Genomic DNA, 20,423 nt, shown 5'->3' with positions numbered 1-20,423 from the left:
GAGAGTCCCAGGATGTGTGGGGAGACCCCTGTTCTACTGTGGCCTCTGAGTCAGCTGGTTCTGCGGCTTTTAAATGTATAACCTGACTTTTGTCCATGGAAGGAAATTAATGATCTCCAGTTCATTTTCTCGGAGAACGTGTCTGCCTGAGGAGCCTTATTACCAGAGCGGTGACATGCTTTTCCCCATTACCACCGTCACCAGCTCCATGATCAATATGATGAAGAGAATCCCTCCTCTGAAACCAGACAGTCCTGGATTAAACCCCATCTCTATCACTTACAGCTCTGTAAGTTCAAGCACTTGCTTTATCTATTTCTATCTCAACTCTTTATTTGTCAAACAGAAATTTCTATTTTATCGATAGCGTGGTATGGCTGTGGAAGATGCAGTCTTAGCCTTTCTTTCTGCAGTCTTTCTCTTTCCATACCTTAGTTTCCTTGTTTCTAAAATGGGGATAATAATGGTAGCTCACCTGTAGGGAAGGATTAAATGAGATAATACATGTCAGATGCTTCGAATGGTGACTGACACCTAGTAAGCGATCAGCAACCACTTATTATTATCTTTCTCACTGTTGTTGCTGAGGTACAGGTTGTGTGGACTATAATGTGCTGCCATTATCTGCTTATGAGTCATCTCCAATCCCAGATTGTGGGCTCCTCCAGGGCAGGGACTGTTTATCCCACCCCCAATATGCTTAGAGACTAGCATAAGGTCAAGCATACAAAGTTCTTGCTCAACAGAGGCCACCTATTACTGTCACTGCAGAGTTGCCACAAAGATTAAGTGACACTGTATACGAACATGCTTAGCATGCTTAGCACACAGCTGGGCACATTATAAGCACTTCCAGGGCGCCTGGGTGGCTCAGGTGGTTGAGCGACTGCCTTCGGCTCAGGTCATGATCCTGGAGTCCAGGGATCAAGTCCCTCATCTGGCTCTCTGCTCGGCAGGGAGTCTGCTTCTCCCTCTGACCCTCCTCCCTCTCATGCTCTGTCTCTCATTCTCTCTGTCTCAAATAAATAAATAAAATCTTTAAAAAAAATAAGCACTTCCATCAGCAACAAAACTATCATCTTCATATTCCTTAGAGCGATCAGCTCTCTCATGGCTGCTCAGCAACCTGGCAGAGGTCATTGGAGAAACGTGCCTCTCTGCTAAGACTGCTCTCCAGATGGTGACACCCACTCAGGCAGGTGAAAGAGTTGACCTTTACCTGAGGAATATCTAAGGCCTCCTGATATGGCTATATTGAAGAAAAAGCATTGGCACCGTTGAAAACAGGGTTCAAATCCTCTCTCTGCCTTAAGTCACTGAGTAAAAGCAGAACAAGTCACTTACCCCCGAGCCTCCCCTAATACCCCTGGTGTGTGCTTCCTATCCTGCGTAGAGACGTGCATGATGAACTGGGTCTCTACAGCTACGGGTTGAGCAGGGGGAGAAGGGAGTGTGGGCACCAGGTTTATAGCAGCAGCAGACAAGCAGAATACTGAAGCCTTCCGGCCAGGAATTTTTAAAAATCCTGATTGGTATCTTTTGCCAATTTCCATGGTGTAAATACTTCCACCATAGCCAATTGCAAGTTGCTAACATGAGCTTAATTGGTTCACAATCTTCTTCATAATTCTAGCAATCAGTTCTCAAGAGCTGGTATGAGCCAGTTCCAGCACATCAGGAGAGAGACAGGGATGGCTGTATTTAGAAATTATGCAAGGGTCAGAGCCCAACCTTCATGCTCCACCTCCCAGGCTCCACAGTCTTAATGAAAGGGTCCTATCCTATCTTTAGTTCTCTTTTGAAACTGCTTTTGGACTTTGGGCCTCCAAGATAAAAGACACATATTCACTCAATAAGCATTTGTTGAGCACTTGCTGCATGTCAGGGCTCGAGATAGGTACTATGGAACTGAAATGCCAGCTTCCCTCAAGAAGACACATGTAAACAAATGCTTTAAGGGGTAGACGAACCATGAGAGACGATGGACTCTGAAAAACAAACTGAGGGTTCTAGAGGGGAGGGGGGTGGGAGGATGGGTTAGCCTGGTGATGGGTATTGAGGAGGGCACGTTCTGCATGGAGCACTGGGTGTTATGCACAAACAATGAATCATGGAACACTACATCTAAAACTAATGATGTAATGTATGGGGATTAACATAAGAATTAAAAAAATGCTTTATTAGGGTGAGAGATACGTGTAATATTTCTTAGAGGTGGGAGTATCTAATTCTCCTGAGGGAACTAGAGAAAAGAAAAATTGCAAAGACAGTAGTTATGAAGATACATAACCTTTAGTTACCCTCTCTCAACACTCCTGCCATGCCATCGCTCAACCCAGCAGATAACTTGGCAAGTCGCTCAATGTCTCAGAATCTCATTTTCTTGACCTAAATATGGAAAAAACAACTCCGGGATTTCTTCTTGATACAGACGGTGTTTGGGTTGAAAGAAAAGATCAGAGAGAAGGACCTTGTCAGCTCTAAGAGGCTATATCCACGTGCAGTGGACTGTGGTAGCAGAGACCAGGGTCAATCAGAAATCACACCTGGCCACAGGTGGACATGATGGATGCATTAGAGCTGGGGTTTGTGGGAACCTCACCCAGCACTTGTTTCATTTCAAGCAGCTTTGCTAGTTTTACCTAATCCCAGGCTTTTCCTATAATACTGAAATCTTGACTCACAAAGGACCAAATATGTACAAGAAATTTTTCTTTCCAAAATGGAAATAACTATATTGTTTTATCTGTTTGTAAAAATGAAACATAGGAGTTATTTAAAAAAAATAGATAATTCAGAACAGAAAAATAAAAAGAAAGGTAAAGATTACCTGTGATTCTGCCATGCAAAGCTAACATTATTAACATGTATGTATATACCTTTGGGAATTCAGGCAAACAGACACACATATGTGCACACAGGCATGCACCAAATTTTACCAAAATGCAACCATGCTTAACATACCTGCGTATGTGTCTATAATTTTTTAAACTTAATATGTAATGGAGTTATTTCATGACATAATTATGGAGTCCACATCATCATTGATGATGTAAGTTATTTTTGGTACCAGATAGCTAAGAAATGGACTAACAGGTCCATTGATCAAAAAAGAAGATATTAAAAGACATGATTTATTAGGCTTAAATTCAAGAAGCTTATTGAGATAAAGTGACATTATGGAAAATACATGGGCTTTAAAATGTGGGACCCCAAGATTTGGACCCAAATACCAACATACTTACCCTGTAGAAGAGGGGCCTGACCTCTCTGGGTCTTTTTTCATCTGTTATCTAATGGGGAGAGTGGTGAAGAAAATATCCACTTCACAGGTCAGCATGTTGTCTCCACTCCCTCCCCTATGTGCAGTGTTCACATGAGATCCTGGCAGCTCAAGATGCTGTTCTTCAAACAGCACACAATCAGCAACAGCAACATAAGCCCCAAATGGTAAGTAAGAGTCTGGTTTCCCATGACACAGAGTTTAAAAGTATAGTAGAGTTATATTAAAGAGTTACCCCAGAAAGTATCCCAGAGAGCAAATCCATTCACACACATACATAGCCACAGCGCACAGACTGCCCCTTAGGCCATAGTGGGAAAGCACACTTCTATAGGATGTTTTCCAGAATCAGGCTTATTCATATGCCCTGGGCTGTATAATCTCATGTACCTGCCCAGCTGGCTTCTCTCTGTGGCTGGATTGCAGAATCCCTTTGGGTGAGAGAAGCACCCTAATTTCCTCCACTGGAACAAGCAGATAACGATATCACCTTCCTTTTTGTTAAAGGTTTCTCTCAGAGCAAGTTAACTTCATAACCTCCCTCTCACCTGCCCAGATGAGCCATTGAAATGATGTCTCCCTTTCCAGATCCTAAGTAACATTTAGATTGTTCAAGGGTTTGAATATGCCCCATCATAGGTATGTCTCTAGCAACACCCACACTCACCCCACCCACATGGGTCTCCATTGTACATCCATCCTCTCTGCTCCCACAGTCCCCTGTGCTTCCCAGCATCATTACACGTATTTGCTACAATTGTCTGCTTATTGTTGGTTTTCCTCAAAGGACAACCCCCACTTAGTGGACTAACGGACAAGATTCAGATTTTCTTTATATACCCAGCCTCCAGCACCCTGACTTGTTCATAAAAGCAACTTCATGGTGTTTCTTGATCTGAATCAGATCCAATTCAAATATAACCCCAATAAAACAGAGGTGCTCTGTGGTCCTTGCATTTCTAAATAATGTTCTGCTAAGAAGAAGCACAAGTTTGGCATCCAATTGCTTGGAAAGCAATTGAAATATTTATAGTAGTCTCTCTAAAAAAAAAAAAAAATGAAGAAGAGCTTCCATTACATGAACCACTGTAAAATGGCCTAAATCTTCTCATTGTTCCACTCAATCTGATGGCACCAAGAAGTATCTTGATGTGTGCCCAGTATGGAAGGAAATTGGAAATATTGAGGGTATTAGTCAGCTCTATACGAGATAATGTTGTTTAGCAAATCATCACAGCACTCAGAATACAATAATTATTCTCTTGCTCTGATTATTTCTTGCTTTTGTACCTATAAATCACCTGGGGTTTGGCTGATCTAAGCTAGGCTTACCTAGGTATTGTTTCAAGTTCCAGGTTGGGTCTCCACCTATTCCATGTGACTCTAATGCTCCTTGGATTTGCAAACTATAGAAAAGAGGCAAAGCCCAAATACATTTTAATACTTTGCTTTTATCATGCTCACTAATATCCTATTGGCCAAAGCAGGACACTTGGCCAAGTCCAATAGAGTGAAGATGTCTACTCCTCCCAAGTAATGGGGAAGGTGTGATTATTTGCTGAAAAATATATAATCTACAACTGTTGCCCTCTTGTTTCTATGGGAAAAATGTCTTATACATAGATTTGCACATAAATAGTTTGTTGGGAGTGCTCTTAGTGTTGTGGGTGTGTTTGGAGTATTCTCAGTTCTTATGACAGAGGTGGGATGCAGGATTGGACAGAAAGATGCGATGAAGTTCCAGAATGTCCTCAGTACATAGATGAGGAGCTCTAAGGCTGGGATTCCCCCAGTTGAAACATGGAGGCTCGGCTTTTGACCCACTGAGTCGACCAACCATTTGGATTAGAGTCATCCCAGGCCAGGTGATGTACACCTGGGTGAGGCAGCTTCCTTATGCTGAGGGAAATTCCCAGGGAGGGACACAGATGTGAGTTATAAGCAGAGAAAATTGCAAGAACTTGCAGGAATTCATGTCTCAGTCCTGATTGGGAACTCTGGGCAGCGCAAAACAGCACCAACTCCCCACTCCTTACACCACTCACATCCGTTTGCTTCTAATAAGTTCACTCATCTGGGAAGAGGTCTTTGAAAATTTTGGCTTATCTGTCTTCCTGGGGAAACTTAGAGAAGAAACTTAATAGGATGAACCATAGCTCCCACTGCCACAGCAGGTCTAGGAGGAGCAACGGCCATTTTGTGTTTGTTTCCTCTACTACCCATTCTGGGTTCTGTACGAGTACCTGCTAGTAGCTCAGCTGGTATTGCTGCTGGTCTAAGTAGCTTACCTGCTGTAGTGACCCAGAGCCTCATCCTTATAGGTCATGCTATCCTTCTCAAGCCATGGCTTCTGCATTTCCTCATTTATAGTCAAAGCTGGGCAGGGGATAGGCCTAGGAATCAGTTTGGTGACAAATGTATTTCTCCCCACCCCCTTGTCTAGCAATACCAGGGCCCTATCCTGGTGTTCAGCACCAGTTACTTCAGCCAGGATGGTGACTCTTTACCCAATGGTCTCTTGGCAAAGTTGCTTATAGTTTCTGAGCAGCAGCTGCTGCTAAACATCTGATGGGACTCTTACTGTGCCCCTGGTGGATGTATTCATGCAAGAGGAATGAGGTCCCTGTTCTTACGCAGTCTAGAGTTGCTGGGATTCCAAACGCGAATTCCCAAAGTGCTGACATTGGCCAAAGCACTGGGCAACTCTTATTTTACCCCTTGATTTATGAATATGTGTATTTATACCTGTGGGGGACAAAGTACTATGTAGTGGTTATTGATTTAGAGTTTGCTTCCTGGAGAATGGCCCCCCTCCTCACAGGGTGGTGTTATCTCCAGAATAGTGGGTGTGTCAGTGATACTCTCACTCTCACAGCCCAGCAGCTCTTAGGTGGGGCATAGTCTGTGAGAAGGCCAGGGTGGGGTGTACCAACTTTCTATCTTTTTTGTCCTAAAGGGGGTTCTTTTGTTCTTTGGGCCCACATGACATTATGCAGTCTCCCACACCAGTGGATCAAATACTGTGTAAGTCCTTGGAAAATGCTACTGACTGAGACCCTTAAGGGAGAAAAGGAAAACCGATACTCAGAATATGTGTAAGGCAAAGTCAAGATTACTCACTTCCTGATCCAGGCAAAAAGGGGTCCAATATAACAAACTTGCTACCAAGTAGTCAACTGGTCACCTTGAGAGATGGTGCTGTGAGGTGTCCCAGCATTGGTATCTTACTAGCAGGTTGGACATTGGGCAGCAGCAGAAGCTAAATGAGCCATGGTAAAAGGCAGCTCTGGTGTTGGGCCTTGGTATGGCCTCCATTCCTGCCATAATGCCCATTGTGCTGGTTGATGTCAACTAACCAAGTGATCTCGCTACTTATTTATTTAGTACTTCTCACATGGTGGATACTCTCTGATATGCATCAACAGGTAAGATGAAGATTTTTGCCAGTTTGTGCCCACTCACATAGGTTCATCCACATGTTGCTCCCTAATCATTCAATCTTTCTGCATCCAGAAACTTGATGAACAGCCAAGCAGTTCACTACTGCTCATGAGTGTGTGTGTGTGTTTGAATATACTTTTGCCTACTTCTCTTTCTACTTAAGTAGCATTGCTTTCACTGAACTTTTCAGATGCCTGAGATATTGTGTATTCCTTCCCATTGCTATCCTATCCCAAACAACATTTGTAAAAGTTTTAAAAGTTCCACTGCCACAGCATGCTGGGGAATATCCACACTCCATCCATCACCACTTACTGGGTCCTCATTGTCAGCCAGCTGATGAGTGATCTAGATCCCAATTCCCATTTTAGATTCTACTTTCTTAGGCCCCTCCTGACTCCAACTCTCTTGGTTGTATTTCTATAAGACAGATATTTCCTTAGAGGACAGTTCTCTCTGGAACACCACCTGTGGGAATGAAGGAAGAAGGACGAATTGTGAGTTCAACAGAGACCTCACTTGGATCACCTTTCAGAGCTGTCCTCAACTGAATCAATGTGAGCTGTCTCAATGGGTGGTGTATGTCTACTTGGTGAGGCAGCTTCCTTCAACTTTAGCCATCAGCAGGCAACAGTCCCAATAGCAGGGGAAATGAGTACTTCGGTCCTGCATAAGGAGATCTGGGTAGGGTAGAATGACATCTACTAAAATCACAAATATTCACACCTCTCTTACCTACAAAATACACTGACTCAACCCAAAGATATCTCAAAAGTCTATCCAATCAAGACATCAGTATTCAGGTCCAGAATTGTATATCTACATTCAGTCAAACTTTAGCTTCTCTTTATACAGTGACTAATGACCAAAATGGCAAGTTATTTGCCCTGCTCACACCCAACATCCAGCACTGGAACATGTCCAGGATAATCATAGGAAACACTTTTGAATGGGGGAAAATAAGAGGTATGTGGTAGTATATGGCTTTTAGCAATCCTGACATCTCATTGGGAAAATATTAGCTTGTCAAAACTATTCTTCGATTAGGTCCTCATTCTGCTTTCTCAGAGTGGCTCCACAGCACATGGTTCTACACTGCTCATGGTTCACTTTGTGGGAAATTTTCCTCCTTGGCCACTTCTGAAGAAGCTATTGAAGGATATACCCTTTGGTTTCTGAGCAGATTTCTCAGCCTGTTCCTCCCTCTGGAAACTGGAGGAGAAGAGGTATTTTTATATCTTTAAGAGTCTCTGTCTTTTTTAGTCCAGTGTGTATGCGTGTGCATGCACGTGTGCCTCTGTGTGTGTGTTTTCAATATAACTTTCTCAAAACCACCCTGGATTTTCTATATGTTCCATTCCAGGGAATTCCATGTGCTAAAACCTTCTTCCACAACTCTCCCAAAACTCTAACCTTTATTTTCTCCTCATACTCCTTCTCCGCCTTTCTCTCCCTCTCCTCTCTCTCTCTCTCTCTCTCTCCAGCTAAAAAGATCTACAGACAACCACATTAATTCCTTGAGAGGACTTAACAAAAAACATGCATCCACACCTTGATTTGATATTTGCACACTATGACACAGGATCCTTTGTTCTAAGGCTGTATTCGGCAAAAAAAATTTTTAATTTGTAACCATACAACTCCCACTATTTTCCCTTTAAATTATGTTAGCAATCTAGCTTATACTTTGCAGAAATTATCTTTCTTTTTTTTATTACATTATGTTAATCACCATACATGACATCATTAGTTTTTGATGTAGTGTGCCATGATTCATTGTTTGCGTATAACACCCAGTGTGCCATTCAGTACATGCCCTCTTTAATACCCATCACCTGGCTAACCCATCCCCGGACCCCCTCCCCTCTAGAACCCTCAGTTTATTTCTCAGTCTATAGTCTCCCCCCTTCATTTTTCCCTTCCTGCTATCTTCTTCCTTTTTTTAAAAAACATATAATGTATTATTTATTTCAGAGGTACAGGTCTATGATTCAATAGTCTTACACAATTCACAGGACTCACCATAGCACATACACACCCCAATGTCTTTCACCCAGCCACCCCATCCCTCCCACCCCCCACCACTCCAGCAACCCTCCATTTGTTTCCTGAGATTAAGAATTCCTCATATCAGTGAGATCAATGATACATGGCTTTCTCTGACTGACTTATTTCACTCAGCATAATACCCTCCAGTTCCATCCACATCATTGCAAATGGCAAGATTTCATTCATTTGATGGCTACATAATATTCCATTGTATATATATATGCCACATCTTCTGTATCCATTCAACTGTCGATGGACATCTTGGCTCCTTCCATAGTTTGGCTACTGTGGACATTGCTGCTATAAACATCACGGTGCAAATACCCCTTCAGATCCCTACATTTGTATCTTTGGGGTAAATACCCAGTAGTGCAATTGCTGGGTCATATGGTAGCTCTATTTTCAACTTTTTGAGGAACCTCCATACTGTTTTCCAGAGTGACTGCACCAGCTTGCATTCCCACCAACAGTGTAGGAGGGTTCCCCTTTCTCCACATCCCTGCTAACATCTGTCGTTTCCTGACTTGTTAATTTTAGCCATTCTGACTGGTGTGAGGTGGTATCTCATTGAGGTTTTGATTTGGATTTCCGTGATGCCAAGCAATGTTGAGCACTTTTTCATGTGTCTGTTGGCCATTTGGATGTCTTCTTTGCAGAAAAGTCTGTTCATGTCTTCTGCCCATTTCTTGACTGGATCATTTGTTCTTTGGGTGTTGAGTTTGATAAGTTCTTTATAGATTTTGGATACTAGCCCTTTATCTGATATGTCATTTGCAAATATCTTCTTACATTCTGTCAGTTGTCTCTTGTTTTTTTTTACTGTTTATTTCGCTGTGCAAAAGCTTTTTATCTTGTTGAAGTCCCAATAGTTCATTTTTGCCCTTGCTTCCCTTGCCTTTGGTGATGTTTCTAGGAAGAAGTTGCTGTGGCTGAGGTCGAAGAGGTTGCTGCCTGTGTTCTCCTATAGGATTTTGATGGACTCCTGCCTCACATTTAGGTCTTTCAACCATTTTGAGTCTATTTTTGTGTGTGGTGTAAGGAAATGGTCCAATTTCATTCTTTGCATGTGGCTGTCCAATTTTCCCAACACCATTTGTGGAAGAGCCTGTCTTTTTTCCAGTAGACATTCTTTCCTGCTTTGTCGAAGATTAGTTGACCATAGAGTTGAGGGTCCATTTCTGGGCTCTTTATTCTGTTCCATTGATCGTTCTGTCCGTTTTGTGCCAGTACCATACTATCTTGATGATCACAGCTTTGTAATAGAGCTGGAAGTCCGGAATTGTGATGCCACTGGCCTTGCTTTTCTTTTTGAACATTCCTCTGGTTATTCGGGGTCTTTCTGGTTCCATACAAATTTTAGGATTATTTGTTCCATTTCTTTGAAAAAAATGGATGGTATTTTGATAAGGATTGCATTAAATGTGTAGATCGCTCTGGGTAGCTTGACATCTTCACAATATTTGTTCTTCCAACCCATGAGCATGGAATGTTTTTCCATTTCTTTGTGTCTTCCTCAATTTCTTTCATGAGTATTTTATAGTTTTCTGAGTACAGATCCTTTGCCTCTTTGGTTAGATTTATTCCTGGGTATCTTAGGTTTTGGGTGCAATTGGAAATGGGATCGACTCCTTAATTTCTCTTCCTTCTGTCTTGTTGTTGGTGTATAGGAATGCCACTGATTTCTGTGCATTGATTCTATATCCTGCCACTTTACTGAATTCCTGTATGACTTCTAGCAATGGCTGTGATCTCTCCTCTTTCATTCATGATTTTATTTTATTTATTTTATTTCAGTTTTCGGGTGGAGTCTTTTGGGTTTTCCACACAAAGTATCATATCATCTGCAAAGAGTGAGAGTTTGACTTCTTCTTTGCTGATTCAGATGCCTTTTATTTCTTTTTGTTGTCTGATTGCTGTGGCTAGGACTTCTAATATTATGTTGAATAGCAGTGGTGATAGTGGATATCCCTGTCATTTTCCTGGCCTTACAGGGAAAGCTCTCAGTTTTTCCCCATTGAGAATGATATTTGCTATGGGTTTTTCATAGATGGCTTTTATGATATTGAGGTATGTACCCTCTATCCTTATACTCTGAAGAATTTTGATCAAGAAAGGATGCTGTACTTTTTCAAATCCTTTTTTCTGCATCTATTGAGAGGATCCTATGGTTCTTGTTCTTTCTTTTATTAGTGTATTGTATCACATTGATTGATTAGCGGATGTCGAACCAACCTTGCAGCCCAGGGATAAATCCCACTTGGTCGTGGTGAATAATCCTTTTAATGTACTGTTGGATCCTATTGGCTAGTATTTTGGTGAGAATTTTTGCGTCCATGTTCATCAAGGATATTGGTCTGTAATTCTCCTTTTTGATGGGGTCTTTGTCTGGTTTGGGGATCAAGATAATGGTGGCCTCATAAAATGAGTTTGGAAGTTTTCCTTCCATTGCTATTTTTTGGAACAGTTTCAGGAGAATAGGTATTAACTCTTCTTTAAATGTTTGGTAGAATTCCCCTGGGAAGCCATCTGGCCCTAGGCTTTTGTTTGTTGGGAGATTTTTGATGACTGCTTCAATTTCCTTAGTGGTTATAGGTCTGTTCAGGTTTTCTATTTCTTCCTCGTTCAGTTTTGGTAGTTGATACATCTCTAGGAATGTATCCATTTCGTCCAGGTTATCTAATTTGCTGGCATAGAGTTGCTCATAATATGTTCTTATAATTGTTTGTATTTCTTTGGTGTTGGTTATGATCTCTCCTCTTTCATTCATGATTTTATTTATTTGGGTCATTTCTCTTTTCATTTTGATAAGTCTGGCCAGGGGTTTATCAATCTTATTAATTCTTTCAAAGAACCAGCTCCTAGTTTTGTTCATCTGTTCTACTGTTCTTTTGGTTTCTATTTCATTGATTTCTGCTCTGATCTTTATTATTTCTCTTCTCCCGCTGGGTTTAGGCTTTATTTGCTGTTCTTTCTCCAGCTCCTTTAGAGGTAGTGTTAGGTTGTGTACTTGAGACCTTTCTTGTTTCTTGAGAAAGGCTTGTATTGCTATATACTTTCCTCTTAGGACTGCCTTTGCTGCATCCCAAAGATTTAGAACAGTTGTGTTTTCATTTTCATTGGTTTCCATGGTCCTGGTTGACCCATTCATTCTGTAGTAGGATGCTCTTTAGCCTCCATGTATTTGAATTCTTTCCAACTTTCCTCTTGTGATTGAGTTCTAGTTTCAAAGCATTGTGGTCTGAAAATATGCAGGGAATGACCTCAGTCTTTTGGTACCGGTTGAGACCTGATTTGTGACCTAGGATGTGATCTATTCTGGAGAATGTTCCATGGGCACTAGAGAAGAATGTGTATTCTGTTGCTTTGGGATGGAATGTTCTGAATATATCTGTGAAGTCCATTGGGTCCAGTGTGTCATTTAAAGTCTTTATTTCCTTGTTGATCTTTTGCTTAGATGATCTGTCCATTTCAGTGAGGGGGGTGTTAAAGTCCCCCACTATTATTGTATTGTTGTCAATGTGTTCCTATGCTTTTGTTATTAATTGCCTTATATAATTGGCTGCTCCCATGTTAGGGGCATAAATATTTACAATTGTTAGATCTTCTTGTTGGATAGACCCTTTAAGTATGATATAGTGTCCTTCCTCATCTCTTATTACAGTCTTTGGTTTAAAATCTAACTTGTCTGATATAAAGATTGCCACCCCAGCTTTCTTTTGGTGTCCATTAGCATGGTAAATGGTTTTCCACCCCCTCACTTTCAATCTGGAGGTGTCTTTGGGTCTATAATGAGTTTCTTGCAGAGAGCATATCAATGGGTCTTGTTTTTTTATCCAATCTGATAGCCTGTGTCATTTGATTGAGGCATTTGGCCCATTTACATTCACGGTAACTATGGAAAGATACGAATTTAGTGCCATCACATTGCCTGTAAGGTGACTTTTACTGTATATTGTCTTAGTTCTTTTCTGGTCTATGTTACTTTTAGGCTCTTTCTTTGCTTAGAGGACCCCTTTCAATATTTCTTGTAGGGCTGGTTTTGTGTTTGCAAATTCCTTTGGCTTTTGTTTGTCCTGGAAGAATTTTATCTCTCCTTCTATTTTCAATGACAGCTTAGCTGGATATAGTGTTCTTGGCTGCATATTTTTCTCATTTAGTGCTCTGAATATATCATATCAGTCCTTTCTGGCCTGCCAGGTCTCTGTGGATAGATCTGTTGCCAATCTAATGTCTCTACCATTGTAGGTTACAGATCTCTTGTCCTGAGCTGCTTTCAGGATTTTCTCTTTGTCTCTGAGACTCATAAGTTTTACTATTAGATGTTGAGGTGTTGACCTATTTTTATTGATTTTGAGGGGGGTTCTCTGTGCCTCCTGGATTTTGATGCCTGTTTCCTTCCCCAAATTAGGGAAGTTTTCTGCTATAATTTGCTCCAATATAACTTCTGCCCCTCTCTCTTTTTCTTCTTCTGGGATCCCAATTATTCTAATATTGTTTTGTCTTATGGTATCGCTTATCTCTCGAATTCTGCCCTCATGGTCCAGTAGTTGTTTATCTCTCTTTTTCTCAGCTTCTTTATTTTCCATCATTTGGTCTTCTATATCACCAATTCTTTCTTCTTCCTCATTTATCCTAGCATTAGAGCCTCCATTTTTTATTGCACCTCAGTAATAGCCTTTTTTATGTTGACTTGGTTCGATTTTAGTTCTTTTATTTCTCCAGAAAGGGTTTCTCTAATATCTTGCATGTTTTTTTCAAGCCCAGCTAGTATCTTTAAAATTATCATTCTGAACTCTATTTCTGACATCTTACTAATGTCTGTATTGATTAGGTCCCTGGCAGTCGGTACTGCCTCTTGTTCTTTTTTTTTTTTTTTTTTTTTGAGGTGATTTTTTTCTGTCTTGTCATTTTGTCCAGAGGAGAATAGATGAATGAGAGAACAAAATGCTAACAGGGTAAAAATGACCCCAGAAAAATATATACTAAACAAATCAGAAGAGACCTGAAACCAGGGGAAAAGAAAGGGAAAGAAAGAAAAAGAAAAGGAAAAAGATAAAGCAATCAAACAATGGCTGCAGCAACTTCTTTCAAGATACATCTCCAAAGGCTAGTGAAACAGAAGCAAAAATGAATTTTTGGGACTTCATCAAGATAAAAAGCTTCTGCACAGCAAAGGAAACAGTCAACAAAACAAAGAGGCAACCCACAGAATGGGAGAAGATATTTGCAAATGACATTACCGATAAAGGGCTGGTATCCAAGATCTATAAAGATCTTCTCAAACTCAACACCCAAAAAATAAATAATCAAATTAAAAAATGGGCAGAAGACATGAAAAGACACTTCTCTGAAAAAGACATACAAATGGCTAACAGACACTGAAAAAATGTTCATCATCATTAGCCATCAGGGAAATTCAAATCAAAACCACATTGAGATACCACCTTACATCAGTTAGAATGGAAAAATTGACAAGGCAAGAAACAACAAATGTTGGAGAGGTTGTGGAGAAAGGGGAACCTTCTTACACTGTTGGTGGGAATGCAAGTCGGTACAGGCACTTTGGAAAACAGTGAGGAAGTGCCTCAAAAAATTTAAAATAGAGCTACCCTATGACCCAGCAATTGCACTACTGGATATTTGCCCCAAAGACACAGATGTAGTGAAAAGAAGGGCCATATGTACCCCAATGTTCACGGCAGCAATGTCTGCAATAGCCAAACTGTGGAAAGAGCCAAGATGCCCTTCAACAGATGAATGCACAAAGATGTGGTCCATATATACAATGGAACATTATTCAGCCATCAGAAAGGATGAATACCCAACTTTTACATCCACATGGATGGGACTGGAGGAGATTATGTTAAGTGAAATAAGTCAAGCAGAGAAAGTCAATTATCATATGGTTTCACTTATTTGTGGAACATAAGGAATAGCATGGAGGACATTAGGAGAAGGAAGGAAAAAATGAAGGGGGGGAATCGGAGGGGAGATGAGAGACTATGGACTCTGAGAAACAAACAGGGTCTTAAAGGGGAGGGGGGAGATGGGATTGGTTAGTCTGGTGATGAGTATTAAGGAGGGATGTACTGCATGGAGCAGCGGGTGTTATTTGAAAACAATGGATTGTGGATCACCACATCAAAAACTAATGATATATTGTAGGTGACTAACATAACACAATAAAATAAAAATATTTAAAAAATAAAATAAATAAAAAATAAAAAGTAAATAAAACAATCAAACAAGCAAACAGACAAAAATAACAGAATATGATCAAATATGATCAGGCTGGTGCATAGATCAGTGCCACACACTAGATTTTGGGAGTATTTTGGTCTGTTAGAAGAAAGTGCCTCCCAAATTTTTAAAGAAAGAAAAACTTATATATATACACAAAAATAGGGTAAATATGATGAAGGGATGGAATATGACTGTAAAGATGAAAATTATAAAAGATTTTATAAAAGGAATTGATAAGAAGTTGGTTGAAAAAAGAAAGAAGAGGATTTAAAAAAAGGGGGGAGAGAGAATGTAATCAGGCAGGAGACTAGAATGAAGCCATACACTAGAGATTTAGGATATATTTTGGTCTGTTAGAAGAAACTGTATCCCAAAGTTTTAAAGAGAGAACAATTTATATATATACCAAAAATAAGGTTAACTACTATGAAGGGATAGAATATGACTCTAAAAATGAAAAATAAAAAAGATTTTTAAAAAAGGGATTGATAAGATGTTGGTTGAAAAAGGGAAAAAGAAAAATTCAAAAAAAGGAAAAGAAATTTAAAAATTAACTTTGAAAGACTAAAGAATCGGGGTGGGGGGGAAGCCATGAATTATATGTGCTGTATTCTCCTAGTGCTGGCGTTCTGCCGTTCTCATTGATCAGTAAATTTGGTCTTGGCTGGCTGTTCTTGCTGATCTTCTGGGAGAAGAGCCTGTTGCAGTGGTTCTCAAATGTCTTTGCTGGAGGCAAAATTGCCCCGCCCTTGCTGGGGGCCAGGCTAAGTAATCTGCTCGGGTTTGCTCTCGGGAGCTTTTTTTTTTAATTTTCTTTTTGGATTTTATTTATTTATTTGAGAGAGAGAGACAGAGATAGAGAGAGCACAAGTGGGGAGGAGAGGGAGAAGCAGGCTCCCTGCAGAGCAAGGAGCCTGATGCAGGGCTCGATCCCAGGACCCCGGGATCATGACCTGAGCTGAAGGCAGACGCTTAACCAACTGAGTCACCCAGGCGCCCTCTTGGGAGCTTTTGTTCCCTGCAAGCTTTCCATACAGCTTTGGAGAATGAGAGTGAAATGGCAGCCTCCCAATCTCCGCCCCAGAGGAGCCAAGAACTCGGGACCCCACTCCTCAGTGCGCCCCCAGAGAAAAGCAGTCAGTCACTCCCGTCTACCCTGTCTCTGGCAGCACTCTGTGCTCACCTGGCCTGTGACCAAGCGTTTCTGTCTCTGGCACCTGACCCCGTGTGGAGTCTCCAAACCCAGCCGATCCCTGTGGTGCACTCCTGTGCCGCTCCTTCCAGGGGAGGAAGGGGAGTCTCCCCGGATCTGCCGCTTGTTGGGTCCCTGCTGGAGGAGCAGTGGCCCAACTGTGCCGTAGATCACGGTTTATGGCAACCCCGAGCTGAAAGCCCACTTCTTGGCTCCATCTCTGCTGCCAGCTTATCCGCTCTGATACCTGGGGGCTCTGCCACACTCAGGCACCCCCTGGTCTCTCTGTGACCCAAGGGTCCTGAGACCACACTGTCCCAGCAAATGTTCTATCCCCCGCTTAGCCACTGGAGTGACGTCCCTCAGCAGAGCCAACTTCTAAAAGTTCCGATTTTGTGCTCTGCGGCTCTATCACTTGCCAGAAGCAGCTGATGGAGGCCCCCTCCCCTGCCATCTATCTTCCCAAATATCACCTAGGATTCACTTCTCTGCACTTCCTACCTCCAGAAGGTGGTTGCTTTTCTGTTCAGAGAGTTGCTGCTGTTCTTTTCTTCAATCCTCTGTTGAGTTCGTAGGTGTTCAGAATGGTTTGATCCCTATCCAGCTGAATTCCTGGGACCAGACAAAATTTAGGTCTCCTACTCCTCTGTCATCTTACTCCTCCCCTACCAGAAATTATCTTTCTGATAACATCTGATAAAATGTAGCTAGCAAGTCAGTTCATGGAATCAACATTTTTGTCTGAAATTTATTTTCCTAGTGCTAATATAAATCAGGTACATTTTCCTGTTTTCCTGTTACCACAAGTAACAGTTTTACCTCTTGGTTTTCCCCACATCACATAAGTTGACATTTTCCCACCTCCTTTCCTGTTACTCAGTTCCAAAGTCAATTTCATATTTTTAGGTTTTTGTTATGGCAGTGCTATACATTTAGTTGCTGATTTTATTCTCAGTTCACAATACCCACAATAATGTTGCTTGATCAACCTGCCCCAAAATTCAGTGACATTCAAAACAAGAATTTATTTCATATTCACATGTCTGTAGATCAGGTGGAGGTTGGTCAATCTGGCAGGGTAGCATGAGGGTTGACTTTAAATTACTGATTAGGTATAGATCAGCTTCATATATTTCTCTTTCTCCTTGGAACTAATGATTACCTGAGCAATGTTTTTTTCATAGCAGGAGGCAGGAATGCAAGATAAGAGCCAGATCACTCGGGTGCATTTTCTCATCTTTGCTTATACCATCCCCACTGATATCCAAAGTAAGTTCTATTACCAAACCTACTATAACTGAGATAAGGAAACACATTTCTCCCTTGAAGGTGAGGGAATGATGTGAATATTTCCTGAACAATAATCTAATATGCCACAGCCATCAGATAACACTAATAACTACTACATTCATTTATGTACTTGTTTGTTATTGAGTTCATATTAAGTGCCAGATACTGTGCTAAATGATGAGGCCACAGAAATAAAGAAATAATTATAATTTGCTTGTATGAAAGGTTAAGTAACTTATATCAATTAAAATCCAAGGGAAAAAAGTGTAGTGACAGATATGCACAGGGAACCACAGGAATAAAAGGGGACTTTTTACCGTGTCTCAGAGGAGTGTAGATGCAAGAAACTTTGCCAGAGCAGATGAATCACAATCCCTGAGCTAAATCTTGAGGAAACATTGGCGGATAAATGGTGAAGAAGACAAAGAAAAGCAATCCAGTGAAAGAAAATTGTAAGCAGAAAAATATAGAAGTGGGAAAGAACTGCAAAATCAAGAAAAATGATAGAAAGGAAATTCTTGAGATGCTAGCAGGAGTCAGGTCATGCTTATGTTCTAAACTAAGAAATAATTTTGATAGATTGGGGCATCTTTCCAGGATTTTAAGCACCCATGGTAATTACTTTTTCCCTAGAGGCTAGCACATGGAAATGACTTATAAATGCTCAATGGATTTCAGGTGATGCATTCACTCTGTCAGGGCACTGATTTACTATTTACTGTTCTTTCAAGCCATGTGGACCTTTACTATATTTACCACTTATATAATCTAAATTTTGTTTGGATAGTCAAGCACACTTCAACTAGTCTAGTTATGTCATCCTCTCCATGGTCTTCATCATCATCATCAATTGGCATTTCATTTTATCTTTACAACTCTCTGAAATAAGAACCATTATCGACCCCATTTTATAGGTGAGAAAATTGAGGCTTAGGAAGGTTATATTTCTCCAGGATATATAGGTAATGAGTAGAGGAGAAAATAGGATTCACAGCAGGTCTGTCTGACTTCAATGCTATTCACTAAGGGTGAAAGGAAAGACTCAAACTATGAGATCAAATGTTCAGGAAGCATCTCTAACATTGCCTAACATTGGGACCAATAGATCAACCTAATAAAGCCATCAGAGAAGTAGAAATGGTTTGGATAATGTAGCAAGAGAGTCTTTGATTTCTCATCAGGTCTTTGAAGAAGACTTGGGAGAACAAAGAATGGAACATTTCAACTGGTCTTTGAAAAACAAGTAGACTCAATAAACAAAGTTGGAATGGAATAATCTTCCAGGAAGAGGGTACAGATTAATCAAAGGCTTGGAGAAGGAAAAATAAAAAACATTCTTTTTTAAAGATTTATTTATTTGAGAGATAGAAATAGTGTGAGCAGGAGGAGGGGCAGAGGGAGAGGAGAGAGAGAATACTCAAGCAGACTCCCCACTGAGCATGGAGCCTGATCCCAGGACTCTGAGATCATGACCTGAGCTGAAATGAGAGTTGGCTGCTCAACTGGCTGAGCCACCCAGGCACCCCAAAGAAAGAACATTTTTAAACATTTATTTATTTATTTTAGAGAGAAAGAACACAAGTGGGAGGGACAGAGGGAAAGGGATAGAGAAGCCCAAGTAGACTCCATACTGAGCACAGAGCCCGACCTGAGACTCAACGCAGGGCTCCATCTCATAACCCCAAGATCATGACCCTAGCTGAAACCAAGAACCAGAAGCCCGACAGACTGCTCCACCCAGGAACCCCAAAGCAAAGAACATTTTTAAAGAGATTTGAATAACTCTATTTGGATGTAAGGAATAAGATAGTGAGATGCCAGACCCCAGTCTTTTGAATGTTAGGTCCAGAGAATATTTCAATGGCAGACATATATATGCTCACAGAGAGTTATTCCTCTTTTTTTGGGCTTTTTCTGGGTTTCAAAGTGCAGGGCAGATATCCATAACTGATATATATTCAGCTACACAGAGGTAAAGGAATATGAATAGATATAAAACCATATAGCTACAGCTCTGGGAGCAATTCTTTACAAAGTAAAATGACTTAAAAGATGCTCTCACTGCTCTGGAGCATATATTAGAAACACTAATTCATGCACCACATTACTGATGTGTTATATATTACATATATAATATATTAAAGATAAACCTGTGCACCTAATGAGACACTATTTTAATATTCCGCTTGATCCTTGAGAGCAATATGTTGCCATGGAAACCTGTCGGTCTAGTCATTAGCACCTTTTTTTCTCACACAGGAATTTGAGTGTAATGTTATTTTCCCAGCAAGAATTAAATTAGCAATTATTCACCTGACAATGGAATCAAGGAGATCTAAGCAAACACACAGCACTAATGGTTTGTTAAGTTCACATAAATTATCTTTGAATTATGCAGTGGTCATGGTAATCTAGTACGGCTTCCATATACATTTGGATTCCTGAAGAGGAGAGACCAGGAAAACAGACTTTGTTTTCTTGGGTCATAAGAATGCATTTGGTGAATAAGAACGATCTTCTTCCATAAACTTTTCTATGATTTTCCCTTAATAAATAAAATCTTCCATCCTGCAGGCTTCCCTAGGCCCTTTTTTCTGAAGTTCTATTATTTATTGATTACCTTCTCTAAGGTACGTATCTAATAATCTTGTCTGCCCACAATCCATCCCCCTTCACCTAGCAATAGCATCTTGATTTTCTTGTGGAGAACTAATCCTAGTCGATTTATGCAGTCTCAGTGGGATTCTTTTTTTTTTTTTTTTAAGATTTTATTTATTTATTTGAGAGAGAGAGAGTGAGAGAGAACATGAGAGGGGAGGGGGTCAGAGGGAGAAGCAGACTCCCCACTGAGCAGGGAGCCTGATGTGGGACTTGATCCTAGGACTCCAGGATTATGACCTGAGCTGAAGGCAGTTGCTTAACCAA

The 20,423-nt window shown here is 40.7% G+C and overlaps 1 pseudogene; it reads left to right on the top strand.

The window, feature by feature from the left end:
* Positions 1–20,423, top strand: part of LOC118015425 — a 117,994-nt pseudogene that overhangs the window by 3,433 nt on the left and 94,138 nt on the right.

This window comes from Mirounga leonina, unplaced genomic scaffold (assembly GCF_011800145.1).
Source record: "Mirounga leonina isolate KUSES-001 unplaced genomic scaffold, KU_Mleo_1.0 Mir_165, whole genome shotgun sequence".
In the NCBI taxonomy this organism is placed as follows: domain Eukaryota; kingdom Metazoa; phylum Chordata; class Mammalia; order Carnivora; family Phocidae; genus Mirounga; species Mirounga leonina.
This window is presented reverse-complemented; position numbering and strand designations above follow the sequence as displayed.